The sequence below is a fragment of the Acromyrmex echinatior genome, chromosome 1 (genome assembly GCF_024713525.1).
Source record: "Acromyrmex echinatior isolate Ae372 chromosome 1, ASM2471352v2, whole genome shotgun sequence".
NCBI lineage: Eukaryota > Metazoa > Arthropoda > Insecta > Hymenoptera > Formicidae > Acromyrmex > Acromyrmex echinatior.
This window is the reverse complement of record NC_141852.1, coordinates 3215321-3236588: the sequence shown is the minus strand read 5'-3', so window position 1 is coordinate 3236588 and position 21268 is coordinate 3215321. Positions and strand designations below refer to the sequence as shown.

At 33.2% G+C, this 21268-nt stretch overlaps 1 protein-coding gene and 2 long non-coding RNA genes across 11 annotated transcripts in view; 1 reads left to right on the top strand and 2 right to left on the bottom strand.

Annotated features, from left to right (window-relative positions):
* NfI (Nuclear factor I) overlaps positions 1 to 21268 on the bottom strand; it is a 380015-nt gene that overhangs the window by 83968 nt on the left and 274779 nt on the right. The gene's annotated exons all lie outside the window — the stretch shown is intronic.
* On the bottom strand, positions 6187 to 8403 carry LOC147910837 (uncharacterized). Its single transcript, XR_015546467.1, has 2 exons — positions 8318 to 8403; positions 6187 to 8248 (listed from the first exon to the last, which is right to left on the bottom strand). It is a non-coding gene; the product is annotated as an uncharacterized LOC147910837 (long non-coding RNA).
* LOC147910836 (uncharacterized) lies at positions 10550 to 15168 on the top strand. The gene is made up of 2 exons (XR_015546466.1): positions 10550 to 10635; positions 10705 to 15168. It is a non-coding gene; the product is annotated as an uncharacterized LOC147910836 (long non-coding RNA).

The window sequence follows — 21268 nt, the reverse complement described above, 5'->3', positions numbered from 1 at the left end:
AAGAAAAATTTTCACATAGCCTCTCACATAGCCGGGATGCTTCCGAAGGAGAACCTAACCGGATGAGAGGAAAAAAACACCTAAGAGCTGATCTCCTGATTGTGCAGGATTTGATGAGTCCTATAAGGAAGGACATCATCGTCTATCTGAAAACTTCCCTTATTCAGCACCTCCGCAAGACACATTGGACGCACCTTGTCTACCCGGCATTTCATCAGGATGCACTCAAATCGTGGAGTATACGCTCCTCCATGGTCCGGTATACTACTTAAAGTTAAAATCCTATATATTCTAATATATTCTATAATATATTAAATACTATCCTAAATATAAACACATTATTATTATATATTATTATTACTATTCTATATTATATTAAATACTATCCTAAATATACACATTATTATTATATATTATAATATTATTATTATTATTATATAAACATTTTTACATACATGGTTGTCGTCAGACCCCAGACAGATCCGAGCTAAAAGAGCCCTTTGTCTCTTTAGGGCCTGACGTTCCCACTAGACCCACTACTTCTTGCGCATGACGGCCTCGTAGAAATCCGCAGCGGAGCACATAGCTGCCCTGACAATGAAGCCGTATGTCCTGTTAAGAACATCGAGCCCAACCGTTCAAAAAGTGACCTCTGCGGCCCAAGATGAGCAAAACAACAGCATATGCATTGCCGTATCCAGTCAGCGTATGCAGTCGCATGACAATGCGCACAAATCGACGACGCGTTACGCCGTATCTCAAAAAAGTAGGCCTCAAACTCATGACCCATTAAAAATCTGGGTCATGCGGATTGTATGAATATACTAAAAATAAAGAATGGGCCCCTTCATCGCCCATTCTCATGAGAACGCAACCACATTTTCTTCGTCTCTTCAATTTTAACATGATCTTTGACATGAGATTTGACATAGAGATGGAAATTTTTATGGTTGATTTCTTAAATCATCATATTCCAATCATTGATTATTTTGGAAGCTTGCTGTCGTAAAGTGTCCAATACTTTCGCTCCAAGAGAGAAGTGTTGCAGCGCAAAAATAAAAAATGCTTGGAAATAGTAGCGCATAAAGCAGAGAATTATTTTGCATAGTCAAAGTATTTAAGTTTGCAATCTTAAACGACTTAGGGATGAATATGTCTGTTTGCTCCAAGAGAGAAGGGCCTTAAGGGTTGCAGATTATAATCCGGCGAAGTTAGTCCCCTGGGAGTATGGACATACACTTTATTGGAGAAAAATTAGTTTTTAAACTCTAATACTTAACAAAATACACGACAAAGAAATGCAATATAGACTTTGCAATGATAGATTCCAATAAGCTCTTGGCATCGAAACTGGAATTTTGAGACGCATTCATTGAATAACAGAGATTGCGGTGCTTTAGAAGCTGCGGAGACGCTGCTAGGGAATCCCTTGTATGGTACAGACAGTCATACCATTATCACCAAATGGATTGACGTTAATGAAATGAAAAACAAAAAAGTTAAAACATTTAATGAAATTAAAGCTCTTGATGAAAATTCTACGAATATTTATTGTCCGTCGCTCATCGATGATTATTATCCAAGCAAACTTAAGGAATTAGAATCATTGAATTTGTACGAATTTGCCAGATTTTGGTTTCAATTCATGAAATTCTGACTATTTTCATTTCGCGAGTACTACTTTAAATATTTTTTATATGAATTTATATATGTCTGATTTTCATGCTGAAAACTTTCGTCTTGAAACGCTATCATGAACATAAACCAGAGTAGTAATATCACTTTATTAAATTGATAAGTAATTTAATGTATATATATATAATTTTTTTTATGCTAATAAGCGTGCAGTAAGAATATTCATTAATACATAAAGCATATTCTCAAAAATGTAAATGATTATCTGATATATTGGATCATTTAAAAAGTAACGCGGTTTTTTCATTCAAAAATTAAACAAAAAACTGTGGATATTTTTTAAATGATAATATTATCTAACAATATACATTACATGAAAAGTAACTGATATATTATTGAAGGTGCCAGTTCAAAGTGAACATACATAAAGTGTATATATTATCTAAATTTAATATAATATATTATCATGAAGAGTAACTTATATGTTATTGAAGATGGGCGGAAGAAATCGTTTTGAACTTGCATCTTCAATATAAGTTATTCTTCATGATAATATATTATATTAAATTTAGATAATATACGAGGGTAGGTTGAAAAGTAATGCCTCCACCTCAATAAAATCCTCTAGAATGGATAAAAAATTACCAAAAAATTACAGTAGGTAGAAAAATCTTTATTTAAAAACATCCCATGATTATTTCTCGACATAGTCATTGACATTAATACATTTATGTAACCGATGTATCCATTTGTCCATCCCGTCAACGAAAAATTGGGGCTCTTTATTCCGACACCAAGCATTCACAAATTCTTGAACTTCGTTGTCCGAGTCGAAATGATGTCCCTTAAGGTCATCTTTTAGTAGTGGAAATTAGTCAAAATTTAGTAGTGGAAAGTAGTCAAAATTTCCTTGCACATGTCAAGTCTCTTCTTCTTTATTTCGTCTGTGAGCATCCTTGGGACCCATCTCGCGCAAATCTTTCGATACTCGAGCTCATTACTGATAATATGATTCACTCTTTCTTTAGAAATACCCACGATACGAGCAATTTTATGCTGCGTAATCCTTCGGTTTTCATGAATCAAGTCATCAATCTTTTGGACATTGCCATCTGTCACCGCAGTTTTCGGACGACCAGATAAATCAGATCGACTCGATAAATCAGAAATTTTAAGCGAACTACTATTAACTTTTTTCGCATTCACAATCCATCTTCGAACATTGCTAATGTCAATCGTTTCGTCACCGTAAACATTTTTTAAACGAGCATGAATCTCTTTAGGTTCGCACCCTTCTGCGACGAGGAACTCGATAACTGCGCGTTGCTTTAACCTAACCTCCATACTGCTTTTCGTTTCCATGATAATAAAATATGAACGCGTGCTCGTACCAACACGGAACTTGACATACTGATTCTAAACAGATGTCACAACGAGACGCAACGAACTATACCGGTTTCCCCCACCTCCTTTTTTTTTTAAAGCATCGGAGGCATTACTTTTCAACCTACCCTCATATACACTTTATATATGTTCACTTTGAACTGGCACCTTCAATAATATATCAGTTACTTTTCATGTAATGTATATTGTTAGATAATATATTATCAGATAATCGTTTACATTTTTGAGAATATGCTTTATATATTAATGAATATTCTTATTACTGCATGCTTATTAGCATAAAAAAATTTTATATATATATATATATATATATATATACATTAAATTACAACACTTGAAGTACGAAAAGTATTACATTAGAACGGTATTTTCAAAAGCTCTATAACGAAGTGAATATATTTACGTCAAATAATCAGTAAACTTTTAATCGTATAGCTTCTTTGTACTTGACCCGAGAACATTGTATTTACGAATTTTGGATTTACTTAATACAATATTTGCTCGTTTCAGGCAATAAGGCAACGTTTTTTGATTAATAAATCACTCGCTGAAAGTATGGAATAAACTCAAAATCGGAAGTTGATACGAAAATTCGAAATTTTACTAAAGAAAGATTGTATACTTTTAATATTAGGTGTAGTAAAAAAAAATCCATTATTTTTCCAATAGATGGCTTTAGTAATCTGTATTTCGTCTACGCGTTATACAGATTACTAAAGCCATCTCTATTGGAAAAATAATGGATTTCTTTTTACTACATATAATATAAACCATTTTTATAGCTCTTTTATTTCAATATTCCATCCATCGAAAGTTTTTTAAAAGCAGGTCGCCATGTTCTTTTTCCGAGTCATTATCAATGGTACTCTGGAATTACGAGCAATTATTTTTCATTGTACGGGATAAATTTCAAATCAAATCTCATTAAACGTCTTTTATGTTTTGTGAACTAAGAATAACATATCGCACTTATTTTCTGAAATGAAATTGTAATCTGTTTTACTTGTATGTATGTATGTATGTTCGTTTTGAACTCGCACTTTCAATAACATATAAGTTATTCTTCACGATAATATATTATATTAAATATTAGATAATATATATACTTTAGTAATATATATATACTTAAATAGTATATATACTTAATTAGATAATATATATACTTTATGTATGTTCACTGTGAACTGGCACCTTCAATAATATATCAGTTACTTGTTATAATAATATATATTATTAGATAATCATTTAAATTTTTAAAGGTTGAAATTTTTGAGGATACACTTGATGTATGTTCACTTTGAACTGGCACCTTTAATAATATATCAGTTACTTGTCATGATAATATGTTATTAGATAATCATTTAATTTTTTAATTTATATATGTTCACTTTGAACTGGCATCTTTAAATTAGATCATCTTCAATATTATACAATTACTTATTCAGAATCATGTATATAATATATTATCGCATCAACGCAACAAAGAATTAGACAACTCGCGTTATAACTTGTAAGAATAATCCAATATGACAACGTTCTCAACCAGTTGACTTTTCTAAATAAAATCTTAAACGAGAAGGTAATTGGATAATGTGTCATATTATATTCTTGAAAAATTGTCTATTGTTAAAATTCAGTCAATTAGTCCTACGCTAGTCTTCTTTAGTTATTCACATATAATTTCCAGATTCTAATGGAATGAATATAGTTACATTAGCAATAAAAAAGAATTATAATTAAGAAAGTACAATAATATTATATCTATGTGCAATAACTTTAGTGAGTCTTATCAGGATGTGGTGAACTTGTGATAACAAATCAACTATTAAAGATTGTGTTAAATTCAGATCATGATAGTACATTTATAAACAATCTTAGAAGAAAAGCTGATGGAGAGGATAACGCTGGAGGAAAGTTATATTAAGCAAAGAAAAATATGCTTCGGGTAAACGCTCTGCATCATTTTGTATGTTAATAGCTTTAATTTGTTTTTTAATGAATATCATTTCAGACATGAGTCTTTTTTGAAAACATGACTCTGAATCTAATAATGAAATATTCTCCCAATCTAGCTCATGTCCATATTCCAACTGATGCTCTGATACTACCGTGCGTGAGCCTTTGGTTCTCTTAATATTTGCTTTATGTTCCTTTATCCTTGTTTTAATTTTCCTTTTCGTTTGGCCTATATGTGAAATATCATAATCGAGACAACTTATTTTATATAAATTAGTAATAAAAAATAATAAGGCTCAATAAATTAAAATAAATAAAAAGACAAAGGGCTACGAGTCTAAAACAATCATAAATAACAAATTTGTATTAAATAGTTAAAAAATAAAATAAAACATGTCATGAAATTAAAAAACATGAAATTTAATTTGACCGTCAGCAAGTAAACAAACACAAACGTTTCGATCCCTGTTGGATCATTTTCAATGTGATGCAAAAATAACAATGGAAATGTTACATAGATAAAATATATAAAAATTAATTAAAAATTCGCTCTCGGACGTAATATCAACTATAAATCTCACTTCAAAATAAAAAGAAAATTATACAAAAGTTGTAGTTGACAACAATGTGTTCCTCCGGATTGTGTATGTAGAATAAGGACGAACATATTATTAGCAAATACAAAATGTAATAATAAATTACGACAGGAATAAAAATAAAAATAATAAGAAAAGTACAAATCAAGTAAAATATTTGTCTTTCTCATGTAAATTATGTGTAATATATTTATTATGTATATGTATGAAACTTTAATCTACGTTCAATTGTAGAGAAAATAAAGGGAAGAGGATAACAGTTATTTAAAAAAGTATGAATAGCTATCAAATTTTTTTGTTGGAACCGTGGATGTGATAATAGAATAATTTTGTCAATGAAACTGATGATATTTTTATTATTTATATATCACATTACAATGTTCCATCATATCTAATTTATCTTTACCTAATCTAATGACCGATTTTAACGTATTCATGGGTTTATAAGCAACTTTGAAATCACTCTTTTCCGCTATAGTTTTAAAATTTTCCGAAATTTCATGCATGTACCGTGAAATAATTTTTCGGATTGTTATTATTTGAATCATTGATGTTCTTGGTTGTAATCATTATAAATCTTTTTTCCTCAATAATGTTTTTATTCTGCTGTTAATTGTGGAGAAGATTATATCTAAAGGATAATCATTAGAGAGTAGAACACTAATCATAAACTCAATATTTTTTTTATGATATTCTGGATGCGCAAGGAAAAGAATTCTGTCAAGCTGCCCGATTATCATTCCTTTTTTATGTTCTATTGGGTGATTAGATTTGTAATTTAAATAACGTCCTGAGTTCGTCGGTTTCCTATAATTATCGAGTCTTATGACCCTCGACAATCCTCAAACTCACATCAAGAAAATCCACAGTATCCTCATAGTTATGCTCAACTATGAATCTCAGTCTGTCATGATAAGACATTAAACTCATTATTAAACTCATCTAATATTCTATAAATCTGGTTGTTAGGCAAATAAAATGTCATCCACATACCGATAATAGACTGGAATGTCTATGTTGATGTTCGACAGAATGTACTTTTCTAAGTCTTGAATAACTGGATCCGCTAAAATTGGTGACAAAGAAGACCCTATGGGCATACCAAAGATTTGTTTAAAGTATCGATTGTCGAATTTGAAATAGGTTGAGTTGATAACCAAAGAAATGGCGTTTAAAAATTCTTTCGTACGAATGTTAGTGTGTTTCGATATATAACTCCATTTTCCTTTAATACTTTTCATGACTAAGTCTTCTGGAATGTTATGTATACATCGATATAATGTCGAAAGATGCCATTTTGTAATTCGACTGTAGTGCCCTACTGTTTAATTGATTAACTAATTCTCAGCTGTTTTTAATGTAGCCAAAACCTTTTTTTAAGATTTGTCAATAATATCATTTAAAAAGGAAGCCAGAGGATATATCGACTGTTAATGCAATTGACAATTATTCTCAACGGATTTCCAACTTTATACATCTTTGACAACCCATATGATCTCGGTATCAATCCATCCGTAACGTTAAGTTTTTTATAAGTGAAATGATCTACATGGTGCGTCACCAAAATTCGGACAAATTTCAATTTAAATTTTCCGCTATATTCTGCCTCAGCCAAAAGTTGTTGTTGGCATCCGAGAAAGCCTGATTCTTCTAATAAACTGTCATATTCTCAAAATGTCTGCAATATTGAAAGTGCGGAGTATAATCGAAGAGTTGCGATCATCGAAGACCTTCGCGCTGAGCGCTCAGCAACGGAAATAATTCGGTTCTTTGGATACCGAGATCAATCGTTTATGACGTTGTGGCAAAATATACGGCTTTAGAACAGTCCAATGAAAGTTCCAGTATGCCAGCGAGAAAGAGTCACTAGAAAGAACGCACCGCGAGGACTCCCGCAGTCGTTGAAAGGGCTCAAGCGCTGATTTCGGATGATCCAGGACAATAGTTGCGCGTTCTAATATAGTGAAGCCGTAGATGCAAACTGTGGCGTCCGGAAAGCTATATGTTTTTCAGCAGGACGGTACACCGGCTCATACGAGTCATTTGATTCAAAATTGGCTCTCAGACAACGTCGATATGTTTTAGTCCAAGGAATTCTGGCCTCTCAACAACCCAGATTAAATTTCTTGGACTACTACGTATGGAGCGTAGTTGAAAGGGTCACAAATCTTGGCATCCCAATATGACGTCATTAAGGATCGCTATTGAGACAGCATTCGTCGGCATGAACAGCGTGCGTGCGAACGCTTCAGACCAAGAATAAAGGCCGTCATTCAAGCTAATGGGGGATATGTCGAATAAATACTGTACAGGGATCCCTCAAGTGCCATATAAAAGAATTTTTTGTAATATTTAATTTTTCAAAAGGTAGTATAAAAGAAGGACAAAGAGCCAATGACGTATATAAAAAAATTATAATTTAGATAAGCAAACTTAATACAAAACAATTAAAATACAATAAAATAAAACAAACGTTTCAACTCCAATTGAGTCATTTTCAATGCCATCATACAATAATATCAATGTCGTTCTAAATTAAAAATTCGTACATAATCTTACAATATTCTTACAATTCCTAAACAAAAAATTCTTTCTTCTTTCTGTGTAATACGCTGTGAGTCATTTTTATCAAGAATTAACAAAGTCATAAGAAAGTTCTGGAAAAGTAACCGTAAACAAAAAGAATCAATATTAATCACATAAAAATTAAAAATATGATGATATACCTTAGTAAATCTGTTAAGAGTCCCATAATACACAACGAGAAAAAAATGTAAAATGTAGTCCATTTCGTGGTACAATAAAAAAGTCTTTTTAATTTAATAGGTTATTATAAGCAAATTCGCAAAGATAACGAGCATCTGACTTAAACGATGTCATAAAACGAAATGTCAAACAGAAAAACATTATCGAGAACGGAAAACGGAAAAATAGGAGGAAAAGGATAAAAGATGTTAGAAAGGAGAAAGAGAATGTATAATGTCAGAATACAAATCCGGCAAAGACTCCGTGTCATTTTGTCTATTAATCCCATGCTTCTGTTTTTTAATATGGACCATTTCTGATATCAACCTTTTGTTATATGAGGGCTCTATATCTAATATTTCCACTTTATCCCATTTAAAGTTATGATTCTCCACCATACGATGGTTGGAAATCACTGATGGAGATTTTGAACTTATATTAATATCAGAAACATGTTCATGCAATCTGGTCTTTAATTGTCTTTTAATTTGGCCAACGTAACTGGCATCACAATCCTCACAGGATATTCTATAAACCACATTTTGATTCTGAACGTGTTCCAAATCATCCTTTCCTCTCTTTATAAAACTTCTCAATGTGTTAGGAATAGTAAAGGCCAATTTATAATTAAACATATTAACAATAGGTATAAATCTTTCGGATATCGTGTTAACATATGGAATCGTAAAGAACCTTCTCCCATTACTATCTACTACTATTTATTAATCAAATCATAGCTGTTTTTTATGAAACTAGGCGTCTCCGGTATAGAATCTGCAATAATGTTATGCAAAAATAATGACAAATTATATAATGGGCTATTTAACAATGTACTCTAATCTTGATATGTACTCTAATTTATTTTGAGCAACGGTGACATTACCCTTATCAGTTTTGGAAATTAATATTTCAGGATGATCTTTTACAAATAATTTCGTTGTCCTGACCCAATCGAACAACAACTTGTCATTCGAGCCGTTCTTAGGAAAATCATTCCGAAACTTATCCATAATTGAAACACTATTATTTCTAACAAAATTAATTATATTCTTCCGACGGCCAATAATATTATTCTCAATATTCTTAATAAATTCTATCAATGTTCTATCAAAATTATGTTTGTTAACAGGAAAACCAAAGCCTTCCCCCAACTGAAGCAAACATTGGACCTCTAAAGGAATGTCAACATTGCTCAAATTCAGAAACCATTTATCATTTAAAGCATCTAGAGGAGCCGCATCTCCAAACAATTCAGCCGAAATGTGAATCCTTTCTATATTTTGTATATTAATGTCATTGTTAACCTTGTTAGGTGTAATTTTATTAAGCAATTCATTATTCGAAGCACAACAGTAAGAGATCGGCTTAATATTTGCTTTTTTATCTTTAAAATCTTTTCCTTTCAACCATAAAATCTTCTTGTCAATTTTTCTTGTATGTTGAAAAAAGTAAAAATTATTAATATTGTCTAAATATTTAAAAAACTCACAAACCATGGAGACCGGTAAAACATAGTAGATTTTAATGGAAAAATCAACGATGCTCATTCTAATAAAATGCAAATGTCTGTAAGAATCCTTCAACTCCAATTGCAAAATTGCTTTCACATTGTTAAACTGAATTTTCTGAAGTCTTCTGTAAGAAAGACTATTAAACGAATTTAAATTTCTAATATTAGTATATCTTTTAAGATGTGGCGGAACCAAATTGTGATTAATATATGATTTCAAGAATCTAATGCGAGTTCTAATATTAACGCTACATTTAATTAGGTTACAAAATTCTTTCAAAAATTGACAAGCATCAAAGCCATATTCATATCGGATATAAGCAAAAAAAAATTAAAATATTTATGAAATTTACGCATTATTTCGCCCGCGTATATAAAATTAAAAGTAATAAAAAGGCTCTGTACTAATAAGCAAAAGGTAGTATAAAAGAAGGGCAAAGAGCCAATAACGTAAATAAATATGGGGTCGTGGATGGGATCTTTTGTTTGTGTCATCCGAAATTCCAACAAAATAATTGACAAAATGATTGACGCTATTAAGATATTTTTACAGAATGGATATCCGTTAAGTTTTATTCCTCCTATTTTTCCGTTTTCCGTTCTCGATAATGTTTTTCTGTTTGACATTTCGTTTTATGACATCGTTTAAGTCAGATGCTCGTTATCTTTGCGAATTTGCTTATAATAACCTATTAAATTAAAAAGACTTTTTTATTGTACCACGAAATGGACTACATTTTACATTTTTTTCTCGTTGTGTATTATGGGACTCTTAACAGATTTACTAAGGTATATCATCATATTTTTAATTTTTATGTGATTAATATTGATTCTTTTTGTTTACGGTTACTTTTCCAGAACTTTCTTATGACTTTGTTAATTCTTGATAAAAATGACTCACAGCGTATTACACAGAAAGAAGAAAGAATTTTTTGTTTAGGAATTGTAAGAATATTGTAAGATTATGTACGAATTTTTAATTTAGAACGACATTGATATTATTGTATGATGGCATTGAAAATGACTCAATTGGAGTTGAAACGTTTGTTTTATTTTATTGTATTTTAATTGTTTTGTATTAAGTTTGCTTATCTAAATTATAATTTTTTTATATACGTCATTGGCTCTTTGTCCTTCTTTTATACTACCTTTTGAAAAATTAAATATTACAAAAAATTCTTTTATATGGCACTTGAGGGATCCCTGTACAGTATTTATTCGACATATCCCCCATTAGCTTGAATGACGGCCTTTATTCTTGGTCTGAAGCGTTCGCACGCACGCTGTTCATGCCGACGAATGCTGTCTCAATAGCGATCCTTAATGACGTCATATTGGGATGCCAAGATTTGTGACCCTTTCAACTACGCTCCATACGTAGTAGTCCAAGAAATTTAATCTGGGTTGTTGAGAGGCCAGAATTCCTTGGACTAAAACATATCGACGTTGTCTGAGAGCCAATTTTGAATCAAATGACTCGTATGAGCCGGTGTACCGTCCTGCTGAAAAACATATAGCTTTCCGGACGCCACAGTTTGCATCTACGGCTTCACTATATTAGAACGCGCAACTATTGTCCTGGATCATCCGAAATCAGCGCTTGAGCCCTTTCAACGACTGCGGGAGTCCTCGCGGTGCGTTCTTTCTAGTGACTCTTTCTCGCTGGCATACTGGAACTTTCATTGGACTGTTCTAAAGCCGTATATTTTGCCACAACGTCATAAACGATTGATCTCGGTATCCAAAGAACCGAATTATTTCCGTTGCTGAGCGCCCAGCGCGAAGGTCTTCGATGATCGCAACTCTTCGATTATACTCCGCACTTTCAATATTGCAGACATTTTGAGAATATGACAGTTTATTAGAAGAATCAGGCTTTCTCGGATGCCAACAACAACTTTTGGCTGAGGCAGAATATAGCGGAAAATTTAAATTGAAATTTGTCCGAATTTTGGTGACGCACCATGTAGATCATTTCACTTATAAAAAACTTAACGTTACGGATGGATTGATACCGAGATCATATGGGTTGTCAAAGATGTATAAAGTTGGAAATCCGTTGAGAATAATTGTCAATTGCATTAACAGTCGATATATCCTCTGGCTTCCTTTTTAAATGATATTATTGACAAATCTTAAAAAAAGGTTTTGGCTACATTAAAAACAGCTGAGAATTAATTAATCAATTAAACAGTAGGGCACTACAGTCGAATTACAAAATGGCATCTTTCGACATTATATCGATGTATACATAACATTCCAGAAGACTTAGTCATGAAAAGTATTAAAGGAAAATGGAGTTATATATCGAAACACACTAACATTCGTACGAAAGAATTTTTAAACGCCATTTCTTTGGTTATCAACTCAACCTATTTCAAATTCGACAATCGATACTTTAAACAAATCTTTGGTATGCCCATAGGGTCTTCTTTGTCACCAATTTTAGCGGATCCAGTTATTCAAGACTTAGAAAAGTACATTCTGTCGAACATCAACATAGACATTCCAGTCTATTATCGGTATGTGGATGACATTTTATTTGCCTAACAACCAGATTTATAGAATATTAGATGAGTTTAATAATGAGTTTAATGTCTTATCATGACAGACTGAGATTCATAGTTGAGCATAACTATGAGGATACTGTGGATTTTCTTGATGTGAGTTTGAGGATTGTCGAGGGTCATAAGACTCGATAATTATAGGAAACCGACGAACTCAGGACGTTATTTAAATTACAAATCTAATCACCCAATAGAACATAAAAAAGGAATGATAATCGGGCAGCTTGACAGAATTCTTTTCCTTGCGCATCCAGAATATCATAAAAAAAATATTGAGTTTATGATTAGTGTTCTACTCTCTAATGATTATCCTTTAGATATAATCTTCTCCACAATTAACAGCAGAATAAAAACATTATTGAGGAAAAAAGATTTATAATGATTACAACCAAGAACATCAATGATTCAAATAATAACAATCCGAAAAATTATTTCACGGTACATGCATGAAATTTCGGAAAATTTTAAAACTATAGCGGAAAAGAGTGATTTCAAAGTTGCTTATAAACCCATGAATACGTTAAAATCGGTCATTAGATTAGGTAAAGATAAATTAGATATGATGGAACATTGTAATGTGATATATAAAATAATAAAAATATCATCAGTTTCATTGACAAAATTATTCTATTATCACATCCACGGTTCCAACAAAAAAATTTGATAGCTATTCATACTTTTTTAAATAACTGTTATCCTCTTCCCTTTATTTTCTCTACAATTGAACGTAGATTAAAGTTTCATACATATACATAATAAATATATTACACATAATTTACATGAGAAAGACAAATATTTTACTTGATTTGTACTTTTCTTATTATTTTTATTTTTATTCCTGTCGTAATTTATTATTACATTTTGTATTTGCTAATAATATGTTCGTCCTTATTCTACATACACAATCCGGAGGAACACATTGTTGTCAACTACAACTTTTGTATAATTTTCTTTTTATTTTGAAGTGAGATTTATAGTTGATATTACGTCCGAGAGCGAATTTTTAATTAATTTTTATATATTTTATCTATGTAACATTTCCATTGTTATTTTTGCATCACATTGAAAATGATCCAACAGGGATCGAAACGTTTGTGTTTGTTTACTTGCTGACGGTCAAATTAAATTTCATGTTTTTTAATTTCATGACATGTTTTATTTTATTTTTTAACTATTTAATACAAATTTGTTATTTATGATTGTTTTAGACTCGTAGCCCTTTGTCTTTTTATTTATTTTAATTTATTGAGCCTTATTACTTTTTATTACTAATTTATATAAAATAAGTTGTCTCGATTATGATATTTCATATATAGGCCAAACGAAAAGGAAAATTAAAACAAGGATAAAAGAACATAAAGCAAATATTAAGAGAACCAAAGGCTCACGCACGGTAGTATCAGAGCATCAGTTGGAATATGGACATGAGCTAGATTGGGAGAATATTTCATTATTAGATTCAGAGCCATGTTTTCAAAAAAGACTCATGTCTGAAATTCATTAAAAAACAAATTAAAGCTATTAACATACAAAATGATGCAGAGCGTTTACCCGAAGCATATTTTTTTTTGCTTAATATAGCTTCTCCTACGTAATTCCAGTGTTACCCTCTCCATCAGCTTTTCTGAGATTGTTTATAAATGTACTATCGTGATCTGAGTTTAACATACAGTCTTTAATAATTGATTTGTTATCACAAGTTCACCACATGATAAGATTCACTAAAATGATTGCACATAAGTATAATATTATTGTAATATAATTCTTCTTTCTTATAATTCTTTTTTATTATTATTGTAACTATATTCATTCCATTAGAATCTGTGAATAAGTAAAGAGGACTAGCGATAGGACTAATTGACTGAATTTTAACAATAGACAATTTTTCAAGAATATAATACGATACATTATCCAACTACCTTCTCGTTTAAGGTTTTACTTAGAAAAGACAACTGGTTGAGAACATTATCATATTGGATTATTACAAGTTATCATGCGGATTGTCTAACTCTTTGTTGCGTTGATGCAATAATATATTATATGCGTGATATAATCTTAATAAGTAATTGTATAACTGAAAATGACCTAATTTAAGGTCGAAACGTTTATTTATCTAATTGTTATACAAGGTGCTTCCCAAAATTTTCCGAACTTTTTCAATAGGGATAGGTCGGGTGGCGCCATCCGTGTGTTCGATTGCGCGTTTGAAAGGTACATCCCTAGCTGACTTCCAGTAAAAATTTCATGACATTTGGTTCAGTGGAAACGAAGTTATGGCGTCTCAAGTGTCAGTATGTTGTATACATCGGTACGAGAATGAACTTCGAACAAAGAGCCAATATTAAGTTTTGTTTTAAACTTGGTAAAACATTTACCGAAACCCATAATTTGATGAAACAAGTTTATGGTGATAATTGTGTAGCCCGTGCCAGTGTTTATGAGTGGTATACGCGATTCAAGAACGTCGTGAGGACATAAATGACGACGCACATACAGGTCGCCCAAAATTGACAATTAACGAAAATTCCATCGAAGTTGTGCGTAATTTCATCAAGCATGAGCCAAAATCTTCAGTGAGATACATGGAAATGGAATTGAACATCCCCAAATCAACGATTTATCGCATTTTGACCGAACATTTGGGCCTACAAAAAGTCTGTGCACGATTTGTTCCACACAAGTTGACTGACGACCAAAAAATGCATCGAATTCAACATTCAAAGGACATTATTAAGGAAGCAAAAAAGGACCAAAACTTCCTTTATAGCATTGTTACTGGACGAGACGTGGTGTTTTCAATACGATCCAGAAACCAAGCGTCAAAGCGCGGAATGGAAGGCGTGAAACGACCCAAAACCCAAAAAATCGCGTTTAGAGAAGTCAAAAGTGAAGACAATGCTCATTTGTTTTTATGATTCCAAGGGTATTGTGCACAAAGAATTCGTTCCAGCAGGCCAAACAGTTAATGCTGTATTCTATGTAAGCGTTTTGAAGCGTTTGGTGCACCGCATTCGTCGTATTCGGCCAGAATATCGCGAAGGAGGAAGTTGGCGCTTGTTACACGATAATGCGCCATCTCACCGTTCGACACTTGTCACTGATTTTTTGACTAAAAATCACATTTTAACAATCAACCATTCCCCGTATTCGCCTGATATGGCACCTTGTGACTTCTACCTATTCGGCAAAATGCATTTGTCCATGAAAGGAAAGCGGTATGTGGACGTAGAAGACATCCAAAGGGCTTGTACCACTATTCTGAAGGACGTGCCTTTGAACGACATAAAACACTCATTTGAAATGCTTTTAGATCGTGCCAAACGTTGTATTGAGTCCGACGGGGACTACTTTGAATAAACAATTTGAATTTGAAAAAAAAAGTAAACCGTTGTTGTTTTATTTCAAAAGTTCGGAAAATTTTGGGATGCTCCTTGTATGTTTAAAATATAAAATATTAGCTGTGAACATCTTGCATTGTGATGTATGCCGTGAAGAAATTTGTTCGCTTTAAAATTTGATCACGTATTGATTTTTATTGTTAAAGAAAAATACATTTCATTTACAAAATATGTCAATAGCACCAAAAATGAAAACTTGTGTAAAAATACGTTTTACAGATTCATTTAAATTTCTCAATTCCAGTTTTAAAAAGTTAGCGTCGTATCTCGATAAAGATAATTGAAAATTACGCGGTCAGAATTTTTTAATCTCAGCGCGGAGGATTTCGATCTTCTCACATGTAAAGGTATATTTCCGTATGAATGCATCGAAAAGTTGAAGGAAACTGTGTTATTATTGCGTGAATTATTTTATAGCTCGCTGATAGGTGATACCATATCCGAGAGCGATTACGCACATGCCGTGAACGTATGGCAACGGTTCTCCAAACACTCAATGAATACAGTGATCTATATTTAAAAACAGTTGTATTGTTAGCTGATATATTTGAGAATTTTCAGGATAGTTGCATCACCAGTTTTGGATCTGATCTCGTGTATTATTATTACATTATCGGGTTTTACGGTAGGAGTATGTTGAAACATACTCGTGTCAATTTCGAACTTCTTACCTATGTTGACATGGTTCTGTTCATCAAACGTGATATACGTGGTGGTCTGAGTCAATGTTCAAACAGTACGCGCAGGCCAACAACAACATGCAGTCGTACGATTCATCGAAACCGTCAACGTACCTGATGTACTTTGACGTTAACCTGAGCACTGTGTCAACCATTACCATACGCTGATTTTCATTGGGTCGACGACATAGACAATTTTGATCATCGCGATAGATTCACCGGCGGGTTACATTCTTAAGGTGAATTTGGAGTATCCGCAACATCTCCATGATGCCCACTCCGATCTATGTTTTGTCCAAAGCACAAGAAATCACTCGGCAAGCGAGAGGAGAAGCTCCTCGCAACATTGTAAAGCAACATAAAAAGCATTGTCATATATTATCGCAATCTGCAGCAATGTACTCGTCACGGTCTCCGCATTACAAAGATCCATCGTATACTGCAATCTCCATGGCTTCGTGAGTACATCCAACTCATTACAAATTTTAAAACTTTAGCAAAGAACAAGTTCGAGAAAAATTTATTCAAATTAATGGACAACGCGGTTTTCGACAAGACCATGGAGAATGCATAACATGTTAATGTGCGACTCGTAACGCGTTGGAATGGGAGATGCGGTGTAGAGGCAATAATCGCGAAGCCAAACTTTCACAGTAGAAGCGTTTTTTCCGAGAACCTAGTCGCAATAAAAATGCGGAAATTCGAGATGAAGTTCGATACGTAGATATGTGTATCTTGGACATATCCAAGACATGTTTGTATGAATTTCACCATGATGTGACACCGCTGTTTCGTGAAAATTGTAAAGTTATGTACACTGACAGTCTAATTTATCACATCAGGTGCAACAATGTCTACGCTATTATGAAGCACAATATCAATCGATTCGACATTAGCGATTACGCGGTCGACAACGCGTATGAGATTCCGCTCGTAAATAAAAAAGTTTAATGAAAGATAAAAACAACGGAGCGATCATGACTGAATTCGGGCTTAGAACGAAATAACGCCTTGCACGTCGATGGTAAAAAAGATATTAAGAAGGCAAAGGGCGTTAAGAGCAATGTTGTAGCGAGATTCATAACGTTCAATGATTATACACGGTGTTTGAATGACGCAATTGCAATGACGCGCAGGCAGTCGTGCATAAGAAATTGTACCAAGTATACATCATATCTGAAACGAAAATCGTTCTGAGTCCATACGACGATAAGCGGTACATTGTTCCAAATTCTGGAACACCGACACGCTGCCAATATAAAATATTATTATAAAAAATTCATTTCTTTGTTTCGTATTTATGTATTTTTTTTATTAATAAAAATATATATGTGTGATGTATAATATGTTTAATATGTATATTATGTATAATACGTATAGTATGTATGTACGTTGGTATATACATATGTATATATGTACGTATACATCTAATATGTGTAATGTGTATAATGCGTTTATATTTACATAGGAAAAAAATAATTATACAATTTGTAATAAATTTTATTTTTATAACACACTATCCTTATGTATCCAAGAGTTGTCAGGTTATCAAATCTGAGCCATTTCACATAAACCTTGTCTCCTTTTTTACGCAACATCTTTTCAACTAGATATACGTCAGGATTAGCGACACAATGCAACTCATAAAATCCTCCAGCAACTAGTTTTCCGCAGTAATCTTCCAGTAGATACGTCATAGAATTAGTTTTTCTTTGATGATTCTAAACACCTCTGTGATCCAATTTGGCGTGTAACCTTTCTTAAAGATCGTCTTGAATTTGTTCACACGTACCGAGTAACCCACTTCGCGAGAGTGCGACGGCCTTTGTGCTACTGTACACCATGTTTAAGAGTTTGTCAGCAATCGTGAGAGTCACATCGATGGGCCGCATACCGATAGTTCGATGCTTTTGCGCGTTGTATTTAGACACGAGACGGTATCAAATCGATCCACTTATAATTTCCATTGTGAGTGTAAATTGTTTTCACATATCGTTTTTCAACGTACGATTGAACCGTTCAACGACAGATGCCTTCATTATGAAATATATTAAATAATGATTTATTTACGTACGAACAAGTCATGAAGACCCATGCACAATTCCTCTGAAAGACAGAAACAGAAATACATAAACCCTTTGAAATACATGTCCTTTACAAAAATCCATAACCCTGTCTATTTAATGTCAAGAATCTATCCAACAAAGACCTGTCTTAAGATATTATATCTGCGTTTGCCAAAGGTTCTAACTTCGTAATGGCACCTAGAAAAATTCCAAAGGAAGAGATTATCAAATAGAGTCAACCATCTACCGACCATCAGAACAAGCAGATAATATCCGCAAACAGGTAACCAATATCCTTTCCAAAGCCAAACCCCCTTCATTAAACATCATTAGACAAGAGCGATTGGACCTCCAAAACCTGAACACAGACATTCTCCAGTAACTGGTTTTCCGCGGTAATCTTCCAGTAGATACGTCATAGAATTAGTTTTTGCTTCCAGCTGACAAAGGCAACACGATAATAATCATGAACACATCAGACTATAAGAAAAAGATGAAGAACTTTCTCTCGGACAAAGCATACAAAAAGCTTGACAAAGATCCAACTAATACAATCGCGCAGAACACCAAGATCCTGGTGAAAAAAAGCAACATTCTCAGTAAAAAAAATCAAAATTAACATTAAAATCTACAAATCCTCTTCCACCAAGACTATACGGACTACCAAAAGTACACAAATCAAATCACATCCCTCTCAGACTGATTGTCAGCGCCATACACTTCCCGACATACAACTTATCCCACTTCCTAATACAAACACTACAACCCCTCACTGGAAAATCCGAATCACACATAACTTCTCAACGTACTTCATACAAAAGATCCAAAAAATCCAACTACGTCCCACAGACCTGCTTGTAAATTTCGACGTAGAATCCCTTTTCACACAAGTCTCAATAAAAGACACATTAAACATAATAAAGGCCTCATATTAAGTTCTTTCCAACCTCATCCCGCTAATAGAGCACTGCTTAACAACCACTTACTTTTTCTATAACAATCAATTTTATGAACAAACTTCAGGACGGCAATGAGCTCCCCTATTTCTCTGTAATCGCATCTTCATGGAGCATTTTAAGAAAGAGGCCCTTAGAAAAACACTCAAAAAACCAGAAGTTTTCCGTTATGTAGACAAAATTCATGATATGGAAACACGGCAGAGCCAAACTCCGTAAATTCCTTATTTTCCTCAACAATTAACAAATATCCATTTCACTATAGACATAGAGGAAATTTCCTTCCTAGATGTTCTTGTCTCTAAGAAAGCTGACGTACCTTAGGCCATTAAGTGTACAGAAAACCAACACACATAGATAGATACCTACATGCCGAGTCGCACCACTCAGTACAAAAACAGTCTGTGATCAATTCACTTGTACATAGAGCTTTCATCATCTCTGGCAAAGAATATCTACAGACAGAACTCAATCACTTAAAATTAACCTTACAGAAAAACGGACAAGACAAAAAAAACATAATCAAAACAATCAATAAACATGCAAACAAGACGGTCTCTGATTCACAATCAGACGAAAGGATTATATCCGTTCTTCCATATGTCAAAGGAACAACAGATTAGATTGGCTGGATATTAAACAATATCCGAATTATCTTTAAATCACCCAAAAAGATAAAACAAATCTTAAGAAATCCTAAAGATCAAAGATCACCTCCACTCAACTCCGCAGGAGTATACAAAATACCTTATTCCTACGGGCAAGTATATTGGAGAAACCCGGAGAATGGTCAACTACGGATAAAAGAACACCAATGTGATGTCAGGCAATAAAACACGTCACGCAATCAGCATTATTATTAACAACATCAAAGCAAGACATCAAATATTGTTTGACAAAACCACTATAGACAACATTACATCATACTTTCCAAGAAAGTATAGAGAAGCCATAGAGATACAAAAACACTAACAATTTAAATAGAATGGTTACAATATAAATAATGGTTACAACACAAATAAAATATGGAAAACCATTCTCCCCGTTATTGAAGACTCATCGATTTCTCTCACCTCCCCCTCTCATCCACAATTCTCTTCTTTCCCCCCACCACTCCAACAAGTAGCATAATATAAAAAAGGAATGGCTCGGAGGAACAACTCAGTATCAGGCTCCTCGCCCTGATGAAGTGGATTGCAAGATTCACAAAACGTTGGCATTCTAAGAAGGGATCTGGACACTCGCAAAACGCATAATCTTTATATAGAAAGCACCTGTGGAAGCCTCAATATTAATGATTTATGTTGTGTTTTTTCAGGAATTTCTGCACTTTACGTTGTAAAATTCTTTTCCCATACCAAATTTTGCAAATTGTTTGCAAATTTTTCGAACTTCTTCCATCGTCTCGAATTATCTTTGCGATCGCTGTAGCCATCCCATTTCCACTCTTGGTTTTTAGCGGTACGGCCCATGCGTGTTCAACACATCGATAACGGTAAGAATGTAGTGATAATCTTTGTTGAATCGTGTATAAAGGCGCATCTCGACCACATCATTTTGCCAGGTTATTGTATCCGTAAATTATGACACGTCTGCGTGGAAAATTTTTTCTCGTCGGAGCGTGCAGTTCTTCCACCAGTCGCCACTTTTCGAGACTTTTCTTCTCAGACATGTTGTGTTATGTTATGATTATTGTTGTGTAATGCATAAAATATCACAAAGTTTTTACGAAAACATTGTTCATCGGCATTTCGA